The sequence below is a fragment of the Metopolophium dirhodum genome, chromosome 1 (assembly GCF_019925205.1).
Source record: "Metopolophium dirhodum isolate CAU chromosome 1, ASM1992520v1, whole genome shotgun sequence".
In the NCBI taxonomy this organism is placed as follows: Eukaryota; Metazoa; Arthropoda; class Insecta; order Hemiptera; family Aphididae; genus Metopolophium; species Metopolophium dirhodum.
In genome coordinates this window covers 54,770,808-54,796,623 of record NC_083560.1, presented here as the reverse complement: position 1 = coordinate 54,796,623, position 25,816 = coordinate 54,770,808, and the positions used below count along the sequence as shown (strand labels likewise).

Genomic DNA, 25,816 nt, shown 5'->3' with positions numbered 1-25,816 from the left:
AGAATTATTAGTTACCTACCTACCTATATTGTATTTACGAATATATAGCTAATATTATAGAGACGGTTCCTATATATACAGCTGTGTAGTTGCCCATAACATCATTAAATAAAATATATTGTTGCCTGTAAGATGATGGATGAACATTTCAAACAAATAAATATCGTAATTAAAAAAAATAAACATAATAAATTTGAATTTAATTCATTTTCAAATAGGTACGTTGTACTTACATAATATTATAATATATTGATCAAAATAGTATTCATCCAGTATTTTAATTACATTTTAAAATATATTTTACAACCTATATATTATGTTTGTTTTACGTATATTACGTATAATACGATTATAATAGTCTACACGAGTCACACCATCATATTCAAAGTCATAACTACAATGATATGACTTATGTCATATCAAATGTAAGTTGTAATTCATTGTGTCGTATGTATCATGTAAGTCGCATTAAAAATATTATAGCACAAGATACAACCGTCAACAAAATAATAAAATAGCGACTAGACAATTTATACTTGATTTAGGTACCTATCTTCTCGAATATTATTTTCATTAATTATGGCTTTTCAATGTTGTGAAAAATAATTTGTGGTAGGTAATAAAACTAATTGTAAAGAAATATTTACTCTCTCTGATACTGTTATTATAGTCTGTAATCACGATATACAAATACGTAATTATTCACATGACCTATTATTATTTATTATATTATTTTATTTTATTATGAAGTGCTATAATTCTATAACCTATAGGTTTAGAAAGGTCCAAAATAGGTGCCCAATATCATCAATGTTTACATTGTACCAATCAAAGTTTTTCTCTAGTCTACAGGACAGAACCGGTACTACCTACTGTACTTTTTTTAAGGTCTTACTACGTTATGATTTATAAAAGTTAAAATAAAAAAGATTGTACTACATATAATATACTATTACAAGTATAATTTATTTATATTTTGTATCACTTTAGCTGTATAGTTACGCTATATTCACGTTTACTCGTATTTCCTTAAAGTATACCTACTGCAGTGTTATTTAATAACATATTTTGCACCATGGCTAATTCTAAGTAAACCATTCGTGTATGTCTGGGTGACTGCGTATAATTTTGATGGGGATAAACTTGCTCAACAACTTTTTCTAGCGATCCATACGAAATACACTTAAAAATTTAGTCGTGCGCTAAATTATTTTCAATTAATTTATAACTAATTGCATGGTTATATTAAAAATAATCATAATTAAGTGCAATGTATGTCACATAAGTAACAATATTTAAAAAAAGTTTAAAAATTAAATAGGTACAATAAAAATCCATATTTTTTTATAGTTTGTATAGTAGGTAGTATTTAAAAAAAATATTAAACATAACTGTACAGTTTGTGTTAATAATGTATTATAATATGTATTGTATTATGTTATACTACAAATAATAAATAAATAATAAATAAAAATAATAATAATGACTACCTAGTACTAGTGTAGCAGTGCGTAGAGATATCAATACACAAATAATTAATATTCAAACCCATAAATGTGAATGGTTCGCTAAGCACAAATGTGTACCTACATAATTTAATAATAAGTTTATTAGTACTTAGTAGTATCGAATTAAATATTTGTATTTGTTTAAAATCTTTAGGTACATGTTTTTAAAATAAATTATATTTAAGTTATATGTTCAATATTGTTTATGTTGTAATTTATAACCTGCATTTACACAGAAAACGTGTTTAATCTGCTGTTCATAAAATAATATTATTTATTTATTTAGCTGTAATTAAATTTGAATGATACACAAAGTAAGTCAACAACTTAGTGAAAATCGTTTGCAAATAAGACAATATTTTATGAATCCTTATTTCGTAATTTAATATTTAATGGCATGATATTTGTTTGAAGAATGTTAGTGAGGAAACTTAAATAATATTCAAACGATAAATCTATATAATATTTTAAGTTTTTATATCTCTAGGTCATAAATAATAACATTTCTCTATTCCCGAACAACATATAGCTTAAATATTATTAGGTACCTTAAACATAGTGCATATATTGTTTGCAAATCAAAGTTTTGGAAACCAATGACATTAATATATAATAATAACAGGTAGCTAAACCTGGTACCTAACCTACCAATTAATACAAATTTTAAAAAGATAACCTATACATACAGTCTGTAAGGACAATTTTTATTTTTACCTGTACACTTGTTATAAGACTAATAGATTTTATTACTTAAGCTGCTTAACCGTGTGTATATTATGTATCAGGTATTTCGCAGAAGGTATTTATACCAATCGAAACAGTTTTCTAAATGGTTAATTTTACAGAACAAATACGTCATACTTTTTTGTAATGGTTTTTATAATATTTGGATATTTGTTATACGTATATAGGTACTATTGTCTATTTAGCTCCAATGAGTGCGACAATGCCCGTATATAGTCTTTATTCATACATTATATAAATATAGACCTATTGAAGTATAATTTATTACAAGTTCTGTTACTATCACCAAATATGTATAGGTATTAAGATTCTAAACTTTTTTCATCAACATTTTTATAATCATATATATATTTTATTAAAAAAACTTTTCAGATCAAAAACCAAACATAACGAGTTTCCTTATAATTGATTACAAGTTCAATGTGTTATAGTGTGTGGCTACCTATTACAAAATATCGTTCTATGATACAAAATGTATTATTATTATTATTATTATTATTATTATTATTATTATCATCATCATCATCGCCATTCATTGGCATTATATCAACGTTAGGTAATCGACTGTTTTATTGTTTGATATTTATGTGAAAAATAAAATTTAATCTAAACTCAAAACTTAGAACAAAAAAATACTTTTAATCGAACACTTTTAGGCAAATTGCTTTCACAAACTTTTAAACATTTACAGAGGCTATTAACATTTGCTATACCGTTGAAAAAATTAATTCCATTTCTATGTTTTTCCTCTAAAAATCAAATTTATATAATTATAAAGGATAAATACAACTTTTTTACCAGTGTAAGTAGGTACATGATATATAATATCAAGTGCACTCAAACCCGGTGTAAATGTAATTTCTTATAAACAAATTTCTAATAAGCTACGCACAGTTTGAATTTTACCCTACAATTAGCACGCTTTGCTCATTACATTGCATAGTAAAGATAGGACAAAATTACATAAAAAAAACGTATTAGAAGGATTTCTAAAAGGTTACTATATGCAGAAATAGTTTCAGAAATAAATGTTCCCAAATACTTTATACATTCATACAATACCTTACAACTCTTTCATTAATCAACGAGTATCTACCTATCAATACAAATAGGATAAACAAGTAATTATTTATTTTTAGATAAATTATGAATCAATTAACATAAAATGTCCATGTTATCTAATTAATACTGCTACGCGTGTGTGTGTTGCAGTAATAATGTCATGTGTAGTGCTTATACACTAAAAACTAAGAAGTATATTTTATACAAACTAAAAAGTATAAACTATTATATCAATAATCTACAGTGAAAATATTAAGTTAACATTATTTTATACCATCAACCCTACAGATTTTTCTATTGTATAGCAATTTATATCATTAATATGTCATCAAATAAATAATTTAATTAATTGTATATACATACTATAACGTTTTATAATACTATTTTTACGTATTTTATTTTAATTTGGCAATATTTCCGTATTTTCTATATGATAATTTCCAACTATCATTGCAATTTTTAATGACTGTTTCGACGACAATACGTCTTCTGAAAACTTTATTAGTAAAAACGATAATAATATAACAAAATACTCAAACGGCACATATTCTGAAATGTTCTTATGTTTTCACTTGAAAACTTAAAAAATATACACAAATACAACGATATAATACATATTATTATACAGGCGATAAAAGTTAACGAAACAATAAATTCTAAAAGCTTGGCATAACTTTGTCAATTTTATTATTCTATAAGGCGACTATATTCTATATACCTATTACTGTGTGAGATCCCGGAACATTACTCTTCCGACGAAAACGTGAGTTGAATAATATGGGAATCTATGTAATCAACCCATCTCGGGATAAAGGACGTGGATTAAAAAATAAATGAATAGATATTTACAAGAATAATAATTATTATTATTATCATTATCGGTTTAACTCGACTCCAGTGATCTCAACGAGAGCGTACCTATACCTATAATATATATTAAGTTCCCGCGTTTGATCGTATACATAATATTTTAATAGCGTCACCAACATAATAGATATTATTATACATACTGGAAGTTATAGAGATAGATGCCTATATACTTAAAGACAGCGGGGGGTACCATATCGAAAACAAACTTGTGATCGGCAATTATTAAGTATCTACCTATTCAAGTGCAACATTAACGGATTGACGTCATATTATATTATTATTTAGTGGTTCGTATAATATGATATTATTCTATAGGTAACAATAATTTTACGACCCTGCAGCAGCCGTTATGGACCGAACAACCAGCAGGATAACAACGCATACATACCTACAATATAAGTGGGCACATACAATCATTTAAACGCCACCGCGCGCAGTTATTTATCATTTTACGTGAAATGTATAATACACGCAATTTGTTCAGTTGTTCGTAAAATTGAAATACCCATGGCTGTGCATTACCATAATAATGGACGGATCGTTATTTCCATAATATAAGACTATTTATCTGCTTTGCATATTACATCCGATTATCCAAGACAATCAATATTTTCGATTCAGAACACGATAATATTAAAATAATATGATTAAGACATAATACTATCGTTCTATTGTTTGTACCTACATTTATAATACACTTATTATACCTACCTATATAATGATTACTGACCACCTATGTATCTATTTTGGTAGTCATAGAATTAATGTTAATTCAGTTTAGTACCCCTAATTAGGGGCTTCAATATTATATTTAAAACTTCCAATTTTTTCTTTTAACCACTATAGTTATTTAAGGTATGCTTATCACCATTTATGGTGCTAAATTACATTAAAAAGGGTACCTTATATTACCTACCTATAGAACTTACAAGTTATACAATATTCGTTCACGATTTCCTTAAAAAAAAAATTTATTCTTATAGGTACATCTCTAATAGGTAACTATATCATAATATTATATACCTAGCAAACTATGCCTACATTATAATTAACGCTTGAAGTTAAACATAGGTACATGGCTAGCCATTACATCTTATAAGTCAAGTTAAAATAAAAAGTTGGTTTGAATAGATTTCACTTAATTCGGTATTGTTTAGTTTTTTAGTGGTATCGACCTACCTATAATGGTAACATATTTTATTTGATGATTGATTTAAAAACTGTAAAATCAAATATAACATTACCTACAACGACAGTTGCACCCATTGATGTATTATAAAAATCATACATTTATGTCTACCTAAGTATCCTCATAGACTTAAAGTAGTTGAGTTTCACTCCTATTTTTTTAGTTTTTCTACACAGATAAAGATAACACTTATTTGACGATAAGACAATTTTCTATTTATTCAAAATTCAATACACTCATCGTTGACTTTAGATTAGGTATAGTTTAATTATAATATGTATACGAACTTAAAAATAGTATAGCCAATATTATGAAGTCCATAATAACAATTTGTTTTTTGTCGGACTGTTCATTCATTTTTATTCAATACCGACCTACCTAATACAACAAAGTGGAAACACCTAATCAAAATATAAATTCGTTTGAATAACGTCATTATGTGTCTATGTTGGAGAAGTGTTAGTATTATGCGAATGTTAATGCCAAATAATAATAATAATCGAAATAATATCAACTCGGAACTGTTGCCGAAAAATACTCAGCTCACGCACTGCTGCATACATTCAAACGCACCCCCAAAGTTCTATTCGAACCATATCGATCAAACGAGATTCGTGTGCGGACAGTGGTAGGGTGTGTGGATGGGATGGACTTTAAACTTGTTAAAACGCAACAACGAGAGATTGATTGACGGGATGGGCGGCGGCGAGTGTTTTTGAAAATAACCGATTATCTATCAATCGGCGGCGTTATACGTTTCCAACTTCAGAATATTATCCTCTGCGTATACAATAAACAACAACAAAGTAAATTTAAACTTTTTCGGCCACAGCTCTATTAAAAGTTTCGTCCTTTTTTTCCTCTCTGCTTTATCAAATCAGTTTATATTTAATTTTCGAGGAGGCAAGAAAAAAAAATCATTCGACTTCAGCTATATACGCATAATATGCTATTATACACTCACGCATTATTTATGTACACAGAGATTTCGCTCACAGCCTATATAATGTTTTTGTCGTGACAGTGAGTTACCGTTAACGTAAATTCTAAAACCTTTTAAATAGTATTATCAGCTGAGTAGACCTTAATCTCCAAATTGTTGACCGTAAAAATATCAAACTGTAAATTCACAAGTCTGGGATCGACACTATCTAAAAATCATAGACATTGAATTACCTTAGGTATAGGTACTACCCATACGTTTGGGTAAATAAATAAATATGTTTTTACTTTTTACCCTATAATATATAATAATAAAAAATATCGGTACCATCTACCGTGCCTAATATACCGGGCGCAATAATTTCCACTCGAACCACGCTTACACACACACACACACACACACACACACACACGATGCACATAACATGGCAGTAATGATAATAATATATTCATACCGTATTCGAGACGTTTTAAGAATATTATAGTGTGGTGTTTACCTATATTATAATATTATTATTATTATTACGTTTATGCACAAGCCAGGCTTACACTGCGTATTGATGAACGACGAATATCATTATTAAATTCCATTGTCGGATACCGAGGTAGAACCCGCCGAGTCGACATCGCGCATAATATATAATATGCACGGCTGTGTATTGTATAGATGTACAACAGATATGTTCTGCAAGACAACCACCGGGCGCAAACTATAAGAGCGCCAAAATCACGGGACTTGCACGTCAAAAGTTTCAAAATTAATCCGTATAACTAACCTAGAGCCCGTCACACGTGTTTATGCGCTCATGATACAATATGTAAGGCGCACATTGCACACACACACACACACAGACAGACTTGGGGTGTGTGTCGATATGATGGTGTATTGAATAAATCATTTATTGTAAATATGAATACCCCGCCGCAATGTCGGATTAATTTGCGCGTGTATAATTATCATATAATAATGCGTATAAAATACACGACTAAAACTATCTAATACACCATCGCGAACTTTCAATAGGTATACATCGCGCGCGCATCACACACGGTATTATCATAACATATTATAATTAACTGCGTTTTACAATTCATTACCTCTGCTGTGATCGGTACACGCGCAATATGTGCACTGTATATGCGAGCAAACTTTAAGACGCCATTCGTAATATTTCAATTCGTCCTTATTCTGCCTATTGTTGTTTAATGACACTGCACGACCCGCCGGGTTGTTACGTTATATCACCCAAAAAGTGATTAAATGAACGCGCGGGGTTTTAAAACTTTTAAAACGACGGTACGTTCCCGACATGATATATAATATACAATGAAACTTCATGGTATATAATATTATTGTTGTGTACAAACTCGTAAACCGTTTTTAACACAATGGTTTGGGAGTAGGAATAGTTTACATTTAATTTGTTTCCATAAATGCACTAAAATATGTAATAAATAGCGCATAAAAATGATTGGATAGTATGCGTAAAATAAAATAATACAACTGCACCTAACATGTACGTGTAGTTTAATTTATTATACTTTTATCTATATATTATTACACTATACACGCAAATGATGTAAAAAATAAAAAATATACGCACATTGGTGAATTACAAAAATATAAATAAATAGTTATAATATTATAATAATGAAATAGTGGAAAGAAAAGAAATATAATGAAGATAAAATAGTAATAAAAAGAAAAAATAATAATGTAATATGGATGCAACGTTAAAACATTTTTATGGATCTACAAAATATCAAAATGTTATTTTCATGATGTTGTTTTAACACAGAAAATGAACTAAGAGTAGAAGACTGAAGAATACACTAAAACGTTTCTTTGGTAGTGCTACTATACATTTCACGTGAAAATAAATTAATACGAGTATATACATTTTCAATAGTGGTCATACAAATAAGAGGATAATTTGAAAACTCGAATAAATAATGGAAGCAAAAATCCAAACAAGTGTAATGAAACTCAATACGAGATGGAAATGTAAAATACCTACTGAACAAAATTTAATAATAGGTTGGTAAATATTGCTAAATAATTACATAAATAAGTAAAAAAACTAATAAATTAATGAACTACAATACATATTATTATTCATGTATATACATAATGACGGCGCATAGCGTACATCAACAAGTGCAATAACACTAGCCATTTACCTATATAATATTTAATACTTGAAAACTTTTTGTGATCCGGACGATACGTTATGATTAATTTGTTTTGCTTACAATAAATGTAATAATATGACGATCTTTGTTCTATATTAATATTTTATCTCAACTATAAATAATAATAATATCAAATTAACACTAAAATATATACAATTTGAAAACTTTCTTTCAGTAAACCCAAATTATCCTGTAAGAACACTGCTATAATATAATGATAAAAAGTAAATGGTGATTTTTTTTTATAATCTATAATGTTACCATATATTTTTAATTCGACTCTTATAATAATATACTTATTTTAAATTTTAATCGTATCTATAAAAGTAACATAATATTAAACTTTGGTTTTAATACTCAATCCATAGCTATATATTATTTTACTCTCTCATTTCTCAATTATTACAATATAAAAATTAAACAATAATGATGATATGACGCCGGGACAGCATAACAATAAGTAATTTAAAATTAAAATCACAATATCCTATTTTTGAACATTATTTTACGTACCTGTTTAATATAAATATTTGTTAATAATAAATAAAACTACAGTATGACATACAAAACTGAAATATTATTATTCCCTGCAATTGTTACTACCTAGTTAAATTAGTTCATATAGTCATATTAATATAATAGTTAAATCCATATTTAAGCTCTACTTGTGCGGATAGTTATCAATGTTCAATTTTAATGTCGTTTAATCGCTTAGTTTTACTACCTACCACAGGCTACAGTAAAGACAAACAGTTACCTACGCCTAACATGACTTGGGACAAAGTAACAACACATGGTAATAAATTAGCTCCACAATATCAGATATCTCCTACCTATCAACTATCTAAGAGCCCATAGTCCTACAGCGAAACGATATGGATATAATAATATTATAATAAACGTATAATATAAATAATAATACACAAGATTACAAGTCAATATATATTTTAAGAAAAACAATTACTATTTTTTATAAATATTTTAAGACATATTTTATTTTGAAATACATAAAATATTTTGAATGATACTATTTAAAATGTAAGTACCAATCTCATATAATACACCAAATACAACCGCATGCTTATCACGATATTAGTTCACGACAATTTGCACGTTTACCAACGATATACGGCAATGATATTGTTTTTAAAATAAACGACATAAAAAAATAAATCAATATAATACGTTCGAGATACACTCGACCAGAGTGAACTTCAAACCCAATATATTATTATGTTAATTAATCTGGTATACACTACATAATATACCTAGTGTACATTTTTAAGATAATAATTGTTTGCCGTACGAGTCTCGCTGTAATTTATACATTTTCAAACTGATTGCATTAAAAGTGTACCGTTAGGTAGGTACTGAACAAAGTGCAAGCGCGCAAAGGTAAACATGCAAATTTGTCGTATAAATATTAATTGTTATCAAAACAGTTTTATAAAAGTTGTTGCCCTTACATTACACACCAAAGCATTGTACTTTCATCGATCGAAAAATAAACACTGGTGGTCGAACTTTTCGACCCCTGGGAATATTTTCTCCTCGCCAATCACTGTGAACTTTTAGATTAATCACATAGGTAATATTATAATGTATAGAACATAACAAAGTCACATTCTAAATTTGTATTTATTTTTTTAAATAAAATTAAAACAAACATCACTTGAACGAGACCTGTACAATGTCAAATAGGTAATTTCAGCATATTCGAAACACATAGGTACATCCTGCAGAAGTTTGTCACCAATAAAAGCCAAGTAAAACTGTACCTCTCTATATACAATATAAAGAGGTGTTTATAAGATGACACATTCATGATTATTCATCCAAGAACATTCTCCGCTTTGGCTTCTCTACTTCTAAGGTTTTGCTGAGAGTCAATTTAACGTATACGTATACTAAAAGCAATATATGTTTCTAGCATCAATTTTGACGAGGTCTGCAGGAAACGTTTAATTACGTGTGCAATCCTATAAAAACAAGTGAATTGGGACATTTTTTTTTCATAGTCTATTTTCATACAAATACATTTTATATACTTTCTACAAGTACATTACTATCATCAATATTATTATTTAAAAAATATATATATATATAATTTAGTATAATAAACCTCACGGAGCGTATGATTTTTTTAGTCACAAAAAACTTGATAAGCTGCGTCAATTTTCTAACTTTTAGACACATTGGTGGTTTATCAGATCGAACTAATCAGTATTCCGCATGTATTTTTTTTTATATCATAAATATTTGTCCACTTATCATGATTATAGACTTTCATAGAACAATTATTTTACCCCAGTCGTGATAAACATTGATGAGAATATATCTAAAACAAATTTAAAAAAACAAACATTTATAATCATTTATTGTCACTTGTATATCAAATCAGTGGCACCGAACTTTGAACCTGTACAATTTCAAAATACCTATTACATTTTGAATCTCTTTTAAAGTAAATAATAATTTATATAATGAACAGAAATAATACTTGTTTTATGGCAACATGTGTACCATTTATCGTTTTTCGTGGGATCTTCACTAAACCGTAGTAATTAAATTAAAAAATTAAGTTGTAATAGTCTAACATAAAAAATGATTGGTACTTTTATAAAATTATCATAATACTATGCTCCAAGTATCCAATAAATTATTTAAGTAATTTAATTTTAAATCTAAGGCAGAATTCGGCTCCACTGAAAATTATTATTATCTTAATAAAATAATTGTACTAAATATACGATATAAAACATTGCTAGTTATTTAACTAAAAACTAAACAATACATGCCAGTGTATTATATGAGTTGGTAATAATATTGATTGATTGTATGACTAGTATTACATAATTAATAATATGGTGTATTTCAATATTCATAAAATATCTTTTTTTTATAAAAAATAAACCTTAAGTACCTACTTATAAAATAGCTGATTTTTACTAATTGTCTAAAATGCGACGTCCTAAACGTATTCAATAACTGTGTAACGAATATCTAATTATCTAAGAACAAATATAAAATTGTAAATATCTAAATACATAGTAACGAATTAAATGTATTTTTAATATCAATTAAGAATAAATTCTATATATTATAATATCGGTGTCTCCATTTTTATATGTCATTGTAAATATTGTCATCGTTCTTAACGGACTTTAGGTATAACATTTCAGTGATTTCTAAGTAGTCACTATTTATAAACATCCCTAGTTTTTGTTTGTCGGTGAGATAAAAAAAAAACATTTTCCTTCAAAATCGAGACATTGCTTTTTGCACAAAAATAGTTCAATTTTAATTAAAAACTATAATCATTAAATTTAAACCTGTCTGATTGTTTGGAAAAAATATATTATTATTTTTTTTTTTCATTTATATTAATGAAAATTTAATATTTAAATACAATTTAATTTTTATCTCTTATATTAACTCTAATATAAAATACTTTTGTACGAACTTATTTTTGTATTTATTCTTTAAAAAATAATGTGAGCATATAATATCAATAAAAGTAGGTATTTAGTTTCAAAAAATATCATAATATTTTGCATACGTTCCCCATATTATATTAATCGAGTCTTATTCAACCATAAACTCGGTAATTGTTTTACACATTGTAACATATAAAATGTTAAACACAAAAATAAACAGTTAATATCTTATAATTTTCAGTACTTCCTACAAACTTCGTTATAGGTATTCATAATCATAATAATATTACGTGCCTACCTATAATATTGTTTTGATTTTTTTCAATTTGAAAAAAAAAGAATCCTGGCAGCGTGGCCATTGGGAATTGTTTCACCTAAATTGCACATTTTATTTTCTAAATCAAAATCAGTATTATATTATGTAACAACCATTTTTACCAGTTTTACTTATATACATCAGCAAGCATACAATATACTTATTATTTTATCAGTGAACGTAGTTCTGTAAAGAGAAACTCTAAATAATTATTTCAATTGAAAAATAGAATATTTAATAAAAAAAAAAAAATGTTTTAAACATTTCGTTAGATGGGCAATTAGCTTTGATATTTGTATTAGCTAGGTTATAACATTGTTTTTTAAATAAATATATAGTTTAAATGTTTTAAACTACTTTTTAGATTAATACAGATAGAATCTTTATTCACAAAACATATTTTAATATAGGCACTTACGTATTTTTTTTATCTAAAATTTCATTTGATTTATTTGTGTCGTTTTTTTGTTTGTTTATTAAAGAATTTATAAATTTTTTTTTTATAAGTTACATTATTTATAGTACATAATAACCTATTACAGGAAATTATAGTTTACTCATGTTATTTATATTATTTATGTTTTGTTTTTCGTAATTAAAAATAACTTTAATGCATGTTTCTATTAAATTTAAAATTTGAGTAGAAGTTAAATCTCTCATGCCAACTATTTTCAATTGTAATAATAATCCCTCTTTTTTTAATATTGTTGTGGTTGGAATTGTATTCAATAAATAAATGAATAAATAAAACTTAGTCTTTTATTATTAATATTTAAAACTACCTAACAATATACATAATATTTTGTAATCATAGTTAATTAATAGTAGTGTAAGGTATAATTGTATTTTGTATTACCCATCTAAAAACATTTTTTCATAAAAAAATATGCTGTGATCACGAACACAATATAATATAAACCATTGTTCCTTTGTTTATTGACGTGTCAGTCTTCCTTTGAATATATTATAATTATAAGGTAAGTACTAATAGACAATTTAAGTAAAGATTAAAATATATATATTTTATGTTTTATTTGTACACACCAATTATTTATACTTATTCGTCGAACGAGAGTGTCCAAATGATAAATATTTAGACGATCCATATATTTTTAATACGAACTAAATGAGACAATATTTTAATATCAATATTACCTAATATGGAGAAATATTATACTCTTAAAAGTTAAAAGAAGCATCGTTTTATATTTTGTACAGAACAATATTATTTATTTGCGTAACCTCTTTTATTTTGAATTCGTACATTTTTATCATCAGCACAAATCAATCGGTTCTGAGATGTTTTCGCTAAAAACGACGAAACGATTAGTACTGATTTACTTCCTACCTACATGATTATTGTGTGTATATAGTTAACATTTATGACGGAAAATAATATTCATATTAAGTCTATCAAAAAATCTATTAATCGATATCTTAATATAATATTACCTAGTTAACTAAATTAATTTAAAAATATGTACGATAACTTGAAAACAATAACGTGAATAATAAATTATTTTTTATTAATATTATTAATTTTAACTGTCTAAGTAACAAATAATCCATTTATAAATTTAAGCTTATATATTTGTATGGTATATCCTGCGTATCTATTATTTATATCACATGACCATTATTTTTAAATGTATACTAAATATTTAATATTTTTTACTGTCAATTTCGCTTTTATTTAAAGCAATTATATAAATAATTTCTGTCGTTTATAGTAATTTAGGTACATTAACAATTATATCGTGCATAGGTATCTACTATAAAAACTCAACTTTACAGTGTGATTTTTACTAGCGTAAACTCTAAACTTATAAATGTGTAATACCTATGTACCTACCAAATATACATAATTATAAAAAATATCTAACAATCAGTGATATTATGTAAAATCGATTTGATCCTCCTAGAAGTAATACCAATAACTATTATTACACTAATGTGATCATACTCTTGCCCTAATGTTCTGCTTATCACGTCTAAAATAGTCAACTTTTGTTATATATTATATATTTTAAATTATAGTACAATGTTTATTTGTAACATGTTCAAATTGTATGATTTATACCCAGTCATCATGACGTTTGTTAGATACGTATTTCTGCGTTAATATTTCTTATAGAAAATAACCATATTACTACAATATAATAATTGTAAATTATTTTTAAAAATTCAGTTCAATTTAAGTTAAGTCGATGATATAGCCTCGTGATCCAATCAAATAACATATTATAAACTATTTTTTAATAAATAAAATACATTTTGACGTATTGAGTCGGTCTTTTATATAGGTTTATAAAATGTAATATGTACCTACCATATAGCAGGAAATATGAATACCTAGGTATCTTAAAAAGTTAAAATCATATGAATTCTTTCATGTATTTAAATTAAATAGTTATGAATTACTTATGATTTATGAATTACAATATACGATTTATTTTTAAATCTTCAAAGTTAAATCACGAAGAGTCAAAAGGTGAGATACATTATAATATAAGTTGGTTTTGACTTATAGGTATAGGTAAAAGAACAATGAAAACCAAAATGATTAAACATATTTAAAATTGTTAGAAAAATACACCTCAGGTATTTTAGGTTACTTTAAACTTTTCTAAAAAAGATTCGAGAAAAAATAAATTAAAACATAAAACATTATAAAATTCTTAAAATTAAGGCTTATATTATTAAAAACTTTATAATAAACTATTATACGTGGGGTATATATTCTAAATTTCTAAAAACTATTAAATTAATGTTATAGAAGTTTTTTTTAATTAAATAATAATAATTGGCAGATTGTCAAAAATAATTAATATTTCGTCAAGTTAATTAATATCATACATCATTATATTTTACAAGTTATGTATAAAATACATAATAATTAAATACATACAGCTATAGCGCAAGATATCGCATCTCTAGCAAAAAGCTACCTACATTAATAAAGACCTTTTCAAATAACTATACTTGACAAAGTTTTCTCATTATCCCACGTCTATTCTGTGTGAGCGATGTTTTTGTATTTGTTTAATGTTTGATATTTTAACTTATATGGTAGGTAATACTAAGCTTTAATCTTTATGAATATATCTTTTATAAAATGTCTGGTATATTAAAGACAAAAACACACATTAATAATATAGTTTTTACATAAACATTTTATGGCAATTAGATTAATTGCAAAAACAAGCCTACCTACTTCACGTCAATTTAAGACAATATTTGCGTTTATAGATAAATCAAAAATTCAAATAAATCGATGTTTCATCACTTTCGACATTAATTAATTATAACTATAATCTATATGCACAATGTAAACACTAAACATTAACACAATAACTAATAATTTATAGGTCTAATAACATAAGGTCTTAACATATTATAATTAGATTTATATCTTGGGTATTTTTTTGTGCTTTAACTTATTCATTTTTTCATATTTAACAATACAAACATATTTCATTAAAAAATATTCAATCGACTTTCAACTAAGTATCTATAATATATATTATTATTTTTAATTTTATGGTTAGTCAAATCTACAATTCGTTACCAATTTATAGTACGACTTACGCCTTGTGTTACCAACTGCCATACTATTATAGGTAGTATATACCGTTAATTGGTACCTACTTACAATCATCACGGTATACTTCTATGACGTAATAAATAATAAGCATAAATCTTTCTCAAACCACAACTATTAAAACATTATCAAGCAACTACCTATTATGCAAAATCGTGTTCATTATCTTAGACATACAATATGCATTAAACGGTATCAAAATTATTACAAAGTAAAGAGTTGAGAATACCATAATATACGAAATAAGAAGTTTTCATATTAATTCTTATGCAATAATGATATCTGGTAACCTTCCTATACCAAACTGCATCTCGAAATAAATTAACTGCCTAAAATATTTATGAAGTGATACTATATAATAATTAATAGTGTACCTAGGTGGTGATGTCTACGTACAAGGAGTTGAAAAATTTAGACTCCGTTATTTTACGTTTTTATACTACCATTGATTCATTAAATTTTTTTCCGTAACATACCACGTCAGTTTCAGAAAAACTGTAGTAGAGTTAAATTAATAAAAACCATTTAATAGAAAGTTATAGTATTCAACAAAACATAAACTATAAAACTATTTAACGCCGCAAACAAATCTAAAACAGTACATCGAGACAAATATTTACCAGTGAAATTATTTAAACGAACAAATAATAATATATCAATAAGTTTGCTTTTTTAAGAACCAAAACTATTTCAATAATGATTATTTTGTGTTTTTTTTTCCTTTCCTAAAATGCAATTACTCAGCTAAGTAGGCGTAATGTGGACGTCATTCGACGGTCACAAGACTAACGGCGGTCCATTAAAAGGAAAGCGACAATTATTATTTAATAATGACGGCGGCCGTTTAATTTATGGTTATTGTTTTACAGAATCTTATACCACTGGTGGTCGCACGTGGTGTATAAAATAATAATTTTTGGTTGTTTTAAAATTCGTTTTGGTGTTCGGGAAACATTATACTTGCGTGGTAATACCGTCGTTTCAGGTGTTAAATTTATTAGACAGGATATAGTGAAATTCGACTGTCACGGTACACGCGTTTCAAGTGTACAAAGATGATAATACAAAACACTCTAAAGACCCAAAACGTACAAATATATCATACATCCGTGAATAAATTACAACTCTTATAGGTAATATTATTATTGGAATTAATTTTGAATCACATAAATCTACGCAAATTTTACCTATTTTAATCGATTACAGTAATGTAAAATAATAACTAAATCATTATTTAAGCACACTTATTACTAATAATGCTACATCATTCTCGAACCTATTATTAATTGTAAATAAATATAACTTTACATATCGTAGACTCCAATATTACATACTCCAAACACGCAAAACAGCGAATCAGCTAAACTAGTTATCTTTTAATCTTAGATTTTGTTATTTAAATCATATAAATATATTCCTACGCCATAAAATAGTCATCTCAAACTACAATTTTGTCAATTAAATATATTAACTATATTAATTATTTGATTAACAGTAATTAACTTTCAATGTGAAAAATACAAGCCATCCATCATTTTTATTATTTAATATTCGTTACAATTTATCAGTGTTTAAATTGTATTAAAAAATACAGGTATCAAAACTTAAATGTACCTACCAATTGCATATACGAACAAGACGGACATTCTTAAATGATTTGAAATAACGTTACACAATTATCGTTAAAAATGCATACCTATACGTACTATTGAAAACATATTTTCGTAATGGAACTTTTATCAAAAAAGTATTGGATAAATAAAAACCATAATACACAATAATAAACCTATAATATAGATAAATTAATAACTTAAAAGAAGTTCGTCTCTGTTGAAAGTCATTATTAACGTTTAGCTTACACAACAGCACACCAGAGAGGTGTTTAACAAATGTAAATATATATTTCCAGCCCGAGATCTATCTTCGTCTATCTTTCTCGAATGTTTCTTAATTTCGTGTGTAATTTAAATTCTCGCCCGGTACCAAGCCCTGACAAATGTCTGTCAGGGTCACAATGTGACGTTTTGGAGTAATAAAATACGGTTTATGTTAGAAAATACCTACCAGCATCTCATTACAACACACACTGACGAGCAGTACAAGCGGAATATCGCATGTTAATATGTTGTTTTGTAGTCCGTAAAAGGTTCAACGAAAAGTATACGGACCGAAATCGTTACCCAAGTGATTCTTATCCACCGCTAAGCGTTAATATAGACAAGTGAGCAAAAGCTCTAAAGTTACGTAATTCGGAGTTTTAAATTAAATTTGGCCAACATTAATTAACGTAATATTGCTAAAAAATAAAATAGTGAACTTGTCGAAACCACACAAGATAAATATGATATTATGTTACAAATTATGGCCGTTGTTAAACATACGAAATTATTGATTGAAGCAGTTTAACGTGGATGAAACAATGTAGTTACTTAACATAATAGTAGGTATATGAATTTGAGAATTTGGACCACAAAATATTGTTTTATAATATATTAATTTGATAAAACTGACAGTATCTTATTAATATGCAGTTAATATAATAGCAATAACAAAAATCACAATGTACACAAATAGACAAAACAGAGTTCAAAAATATATTCTTAACATATTATTACAAAAATGAAATACAAATTGAAATATTTACACTAAAAAAGCGAGTAAATGGATAACGCTATGCTGTACATTGGGTATCTAGAGATTCACTGTAGAATTTGAATTCAATAACCATTATCGTATACGAAAAACAATTTTGAACGAATACGGCATGTCAGCCTATAATATCATTAAGTAAATTGTATAATATTATTATGATCAAAGAAATTAATTTTACTATTAGGCAATAGTACTACCGTAGGTTAAATTATATTTTGCCAAAAGAATTTCATTTGAAAATTGTATCATTTGTATAATACTTTATACAATATAATAATGTACCTACTCTAAAAGTCTCAAGTACTTATGAATAATATTTTTATATAACAAAAAAAGAACTAAATCCGTTATTCTTGGTTTTAATATATAATTTCGTGCAAATTCTAACTTAAAATGTCTGTAAAAAATAACTGTGTTTATACATATTTTAGATTTTTTGATTACAGCATGAACTATTTAGTAATTTAATTTGTTTTTCCTGACGCTTTTGAAAACTATTGGGAATTTTTTACTTTTGGGTCAAAAGTAGGTACCAACTAGATACACTTTCCTACAGTCCTGTCAGAAAAGATGCTGTTGAAGAAAATTGAAGTGTTTTTAATTTCGCCAAAGGTGATGACAGACACAAAAAAATCAAAAACACACATACATTGTAAAATCAATAAGTGCATTCATCGCAGAGATTTGTAGAATTTAGAATAAGCCTAATCACCTAGAATTTTGTATCGTATACGATACAGAACATCCATGAAAAAGTGATCAATTGTAGGCCAAACATAAAAATAAAGTTTGATTCTATACTTTCAATGACATTGAACAGTAATAATATTTATCAGAGTATATTATTCAAATGTCAAAGAAATTTTAAAATTAGAAAAAACGATAATAAAACACAACACCCACTTTCATAGTTGTTCATAAATATTGCTGTTGCAATGTTTTTATTATTTTTTAACGACTTAGAACAAGCTAATAGTACCTATGCGAAGCGTACGTTTAACGCGTTGCTTACAAAATTTGGTGGGCATAATACTAGGATGCGAGCAGAATGAAATAAAAAGCATATAAATTTAACGAAAAAAAAATCGCTGAAAATAATAATAGTTGCTAGATGTGTTTCTAAAAACATGGTTCCCGTTGAGTATATTATTTCCTGTAACTTAAATAGAAACACTGCTAGTGACTATATAGTTGTAAACGGAGTTTCTCTAAACTAAAACTAATTAAAACATTTATGCCGTCAATTATGCGCAGCAGCTGTTCAACATAAAGTCAAATATAATATATTCCACTATATATCTATGTGGAGAACGATCGATGGGACTATGTGAATGCGTCGACCGATTTCTCAAGAGTTAGAAGACGCCGTTTTCGAATAAAAGAATGTCTGAGAGTTTATACAAAAAAAGCTAACAGAAAATCTAAAGCTGCAACTTTACGTTTGAGGAGCAATTAGAGACAACATATTACATTTATTTAACATTCCGTAGAACTATTCACACATACTGTTTAATACGATTAACGAGTAACGACGCAGTGAAGAGGACCTATAGTACTATTATACCAATGACGATAATATACCTACGGTTCGAATTGTGCTTATTTGGATAACGCGTTAATCCTTAATCAAAAAATGGCGATGAAGCAGTGCTATGCATGTGAAAGTGAAATCACATATAAACAAGCACAGTCTCATGAATTTCACAAACTCGATCATGGCGTACGTATACGACTTCAAACGTACATCAGAAATACTAGGAAAACACCATTTCAGAAACGAAAGCCATCAACAACACACTAAAATTAATCTACATATACCCAACCTGTTTGAACTTTTGCAAAAGTAAAATCATCATATTATGTTATATAATATAAACTGTTTCCCTACATATAAGTCCTTTATACGCCCGATTAAAACTCGAAGTGTCATGATTGTAACAACAATACAATATTAATTTCCTTATGTTACATTTTGTTTGTACACGTGACTACCTATACCTATATTTAATATTATATACCTACTTAATTTATATATTTTTATGATTGAATACGTTTTTATTTGTCTTATGTGTAAAATAATTTCTTGTCATAACAGTATATACTATATAATATTATAATATATTTTAAAATACGATCAAACTGAAAAAAATTAGAAATGTTGGCGGTCTTACATTTACACATCACTCCACGTCCGGCATGCGTGCCCCTGCAGTACTATACTACCAGGTCTCGCACAAGGTAAACATACAATTTTCTGGACAAATTAGTGACGGACAATTTTTAAATTAGTGCAGCTCTCGCTTTAATAAGTAATAGTGTAAGGGAAATATTCCGAATATTCTATTCGTGTCAGTCAAAACTTTCAAAAACCAACTAAGGGGAAAACGACAACTTAAACGTAGATACATACCGTCGTACCCGGTAGTCGTCTGCACACGCCACGAGCCGAACTTATAAGGATAAAATGATTTCGTAGTAATAATATTATTTACCTAAACCTACCAACATTGCACGCACGTGGCACGTGCATTGGTCGTACGCGGCAAATACGCTCTAGTACACAAATTTATCTTGTCGGAGAGTTTTAAGGTGATGGAATCGGATACATAACATGGATGTCGGTTGGCTAAGCACTTTTTAGACCTTCTTCGGTTATCTGAAGACTGAAACTAATCAAAACAGCCCGTGCAAAACCGACGTACTTACATAAACTGTAAGGCAGGTTTCTCGGTAAATATACGCTGTACACGGTGAAACTACCAATATTATGACTTACACCATCGTATACTATATAACGGGACGATACTGGTCTTGACCCAACGAGAACACCTACGCTGACCAAATATTGTACCTATAACATTTACAGCGTACACACAATATAATATTGTTTAATTTTATACATTTTTGTATGTAGAACCGACGCCAATACTATCGAAATGCCAATTGCACTTGTTCATATAAATTATTACAGTTACCTTCAACGCGGTTCTGAACGGGACACGTATAGCTTATTAGTAGGTGCAATACATTTTTATTTTATTTCACACGCTTTAATACGATTTTCCATATAGGTAATATCTTTGCACACATATTATTATGTAATTCAAACATCTTGCACGATATCACGATAATAGGTTTTAGTTAAGTTATAATGACAGGCGACAGCGTTTAGTTTTTAACTTAAAAGTAAAAAATAATTTTCTTAAAATATAAAACTTTCTTCTTAAAATATTTCCATTTCCATTTTATTTTATTTTCATACAACCAACTATTCAATTAAAAATCCGAATTATTATATTAACATTATGTTTTAGCAAATTTATGTAACTAGGTTGAATAACTGCAAGCTATATAGCTAATCGCATAATGATATGTTAACTTCAATTGTATGATTTAAAAAGTAAACTTAAAATACTGCTAAGTGTTAAGAACACATAAATATCAATCTACCGATAACCATATATAACCTAAATAGTACCTAACCTATATACAACAAGTTAAGAAAGCTCCCTCTGCGAGCATACTAAATTCCCGGTTTTTAAACGCATTTTAATACAACGCAATAAACTATAACTCCATATTATACAATTTAAAAATAATTATTTGGTAATATTTATATTTTGGTAACTATTTCCTAATATTGGCTACTGTGAATCTATATTAGTCATATTATTTTGATATTTTTTTAATACTGGCTATATAGAATAAATTTACTTTGAATAGAACCACGTCTATAAAATTTTGATATAAACAATAGTAACTAGGTATGTGCTTACTGCAGGTAAGTATGACGAATGTAGGACAAAGGGACGGACACAGCGGGAATATAAGGTTTTTCAAACTTATGTTTAGAAACCTAATAAACGATGAATTAATATATAAATAATAATAACGTTTTAGCATTAGTCGACCATATTTTAATCAATAGCGGTACCACTAATAGAGTCAGTCTAGAAATTAAATTATGAAATACGTTATAATTAATAGACTCACTAGACATTATTATATCTAAAATTTGAAATGAATACAAAACAAAATTATACTGACAAACGCAATAGTATCTATTTGAAACAAACAACTTAAAATCATAATTTTATTCATTCCTGCCTACTTAATAATTCAACAAACTTCGGGTGTACAAGATGTTTGAGATTCATAGAAAATTTCCAACGCACAAAATTTTATAATGTTATGTTAATATATTGTATTAGTATATTTTATAGACACTTATGGTTACAAAACTATTAGGTTAAGCCTATAAAAAATATACTACAAGTTGTGATTCTGTATAATATATACACTGAATTAATGGATAATAACAATTAACAATATTATGAATATAAAATATAGATGTAATTTACTGAACTTGACCGACTTGTTCAGTAAATAATAAATATGGTTTAATATAGTTTTACTAAATTTTTGTAAAATCATCAAGTTACTTTTATGTAAGTACGGTATTAACACAAAAAATGTCATTTAGTTATATACATAATATATATGTAATATATTTCGTGTGTGTGTGTGTATGAGTATTTGTATTAAAATCGCATAACTCTTGCAAGCTTTAATATTATTAACTGTCAAAACGTTTAAATAGGACAGATGTATAAATTAGTTAAATATTAATGTCATACTTTTAGTTAGGATTATGTATTATTGACTACCTATACTTGATGCCATCGACTCATGCCATTTAAATTTTTTATTTCCCTATTTTTGATATGGAAATTAATGTGCTAATGAACTACATTTCCTACATAACATATTAGTACCTATATTTTTGTACCTAAGTACCAAACTATCAGTCTATCAGAATTTATAGTATTACCAATTACCACTATAATATAAATGCCTTGTCGTGATAATGTAACAACGGCAATATAATATACAATCTCATATAGTTACAACTTACATACAACCACATTCAACTTTTTATTTTTCGATCAACATACTACAGATGAATATTCTAGCATTAATCATTGTTCACGTGGAATTATGTGAGTTGGTAAGTACTTAATACGACAATAAACCTTGCGTACATCTGATTAAATGCAAAACACGAATTCTGATGCAATAGGTGTTATACTATTATATTACGTACACAATATAATATTATAATCGTTCACGCAACAGTATTAATAAGTACCTATTATATATTAATGTATTTAAAGACTGCCATGCATAGACGCAGTGCTAAGTGGAGATTAAACCCCATCGAGCGGCAAATCTACCATATCAATATGACAATATTGTACAAATTGATGACAGGGTGATGTCGCGTACGATTAGTGACAGTAGTACAGTACTATATAATGATTACCAGCTATCATCACTGGATTTACCAAGCAATAAAAACGGCAATTAATTATTTTTATAATTATATATATTTTATCTTATAAGATGACCAACATTTTTTATGAACCAAATAAATAAAAATAATGCAATGCTACGTTAAGGAGATACCTATATAATATATGCGCCAAATTATACTGTAATTACAGACTATTATGCATCTAATAAATTTATACTAAAGTCATAAAGATAACAATCTTATTTTTATAATTTCTTATTCACTAAAATATTTTTTCCCTGAACAATTTCCGTAACACAATAAAACCAAAAGTCCAAAAGTTATATTATTTTTAAATAAACTGCACATAATATCATATTGTGAATAATTGTAAGAATTTAAGTCTGTAGATTTATTTATTTATTTATTTATTTATTTTAATTCCAATAAAATGATCAGTAGTTATAACGGTTTTAAAATATTTTAAACCACATTAAAATTCAATACCAATATGAATACGTTTTATACTAGGTACCATAATATATTATATAACAGTACATATATTTACGCTGACATGTGCCTAAATATTATTATAATATAATTAGGGTATTATAAACCTTGGTCGATTATACTAAAAAAATAATCAAAATAATTTTTAAAAAATATATAGTAATTAAAATAATTTAACCGGGACTCGGAAAGCAGAAAGTTATCAAAAAATGTATATACCTACTACTCAGTTAAAATTGTATACGACCTAATCATGGTTTAAAACTGGTACCTACAACAGGCAGCTATAATTCCCACACTGAAAACCATTAGCACAGTAACATTATTGTAGTATTATTGAGAAAATTAACATCAAATTATATTTTGATGGGACCGTTCTTCTGATTTATGGTAAATTCTATTCACCTGCTACAGTATTGCCATGTTTGGCTTAGGAAAACATTAATTTGCATTCGAATGGAAAGCGGGTACCAAACTCGTTTCATCGGGTTGTATATAACAAAACATAGAATTTCATTTACGTAATGCATATATATACCCACACAAATGAAGGGGAGTATGGCTAATAAATATTGAATAACCCAGCATGTACCTATCTATCTAAATCACAATGTTACAAATCATTTGAAATCTGAATATTACGTTATAATTCATTATAATTAATTAGGTAAAATTCTTTTAGTTATATTATCACTAATATGTCTAATATTGTTATGTCGATTTAAAAAGACAAAATGATTGATGGGACATTTTGCTACTCTTCATAACAATTAAATAGACGCAAATTGAATATATTCAGACAAAAATAAAAATTGTGTTTATTGAAATGCATATTATTATATTTAATGTTTATAGTAAAATCATTAAACAATACTAAATGTAATAAAACCAAAAGTAGAATATTATGGAAAATATAAAATATATAATATTGCGTATGTCTGAATATTATCACCTACACATTTAAACATTTGCTATTTAGTATTTATTGTTATGTAAACTTCTTTTATGCTTATGTATGTATCACTCAGTAGTATAAGAATATAACAAACATGAACAAATATGGTTTTTTGTGAATAGTAATTTATGCATAAAAATTGTTTTAATAAAAATAGTATTTAAATTTTGAAGTAACAGAACTAGTAATGAGAATTTTAGTTTAAATTATTAATAATTACCTTCGATCTCTACTATAATTTGCGGTCTTATTACAGTACTACCGATTATGAGGAGACGCAGTCGACTTAGTGATGACAAAGCCCAGTATAATTTGGCTAGTTATGCCTACCGCGTGCGTGTTTTTTGCGATGACAAGTTAAAAGACATTCCTGTCTTCTGGGAAACATTGAAACCAATGCCTTGAAACCAATTTATGAGGACAAACTTCCCATAAAAAAATCGAAGCATAAAGATTTACTTCATTTAAAACAATTCTTAATGAAAGAAGAATCACGCAAGTTCTACGAAAATCTGAAGACAGACGAAGATAATATTCAAGACAG

At 27.1% G+C, this 25,816-nt stretch overlaps 1 long non-coding RNA gene across 1 annotated transcript in view; it reads right to left on the bottom strand.

Annotated features, from left to right (window-relative positions):
• The window catches only part of LOC132937422 (uncharacterized), a 32,570-nt gene extending 6,754 nt beyond the window's left edge, over nucleotides 1-25,816 (bottom strand). The window contains exon 1 of the long non-coding RNA XR_009663672.1: nucleotides 1-25,816. This exon is cut by the window's left edge and continues 5,554 nt beyond it. This is a non-coding gene — a long non-coding RNA (uncharacterized LOC132937422).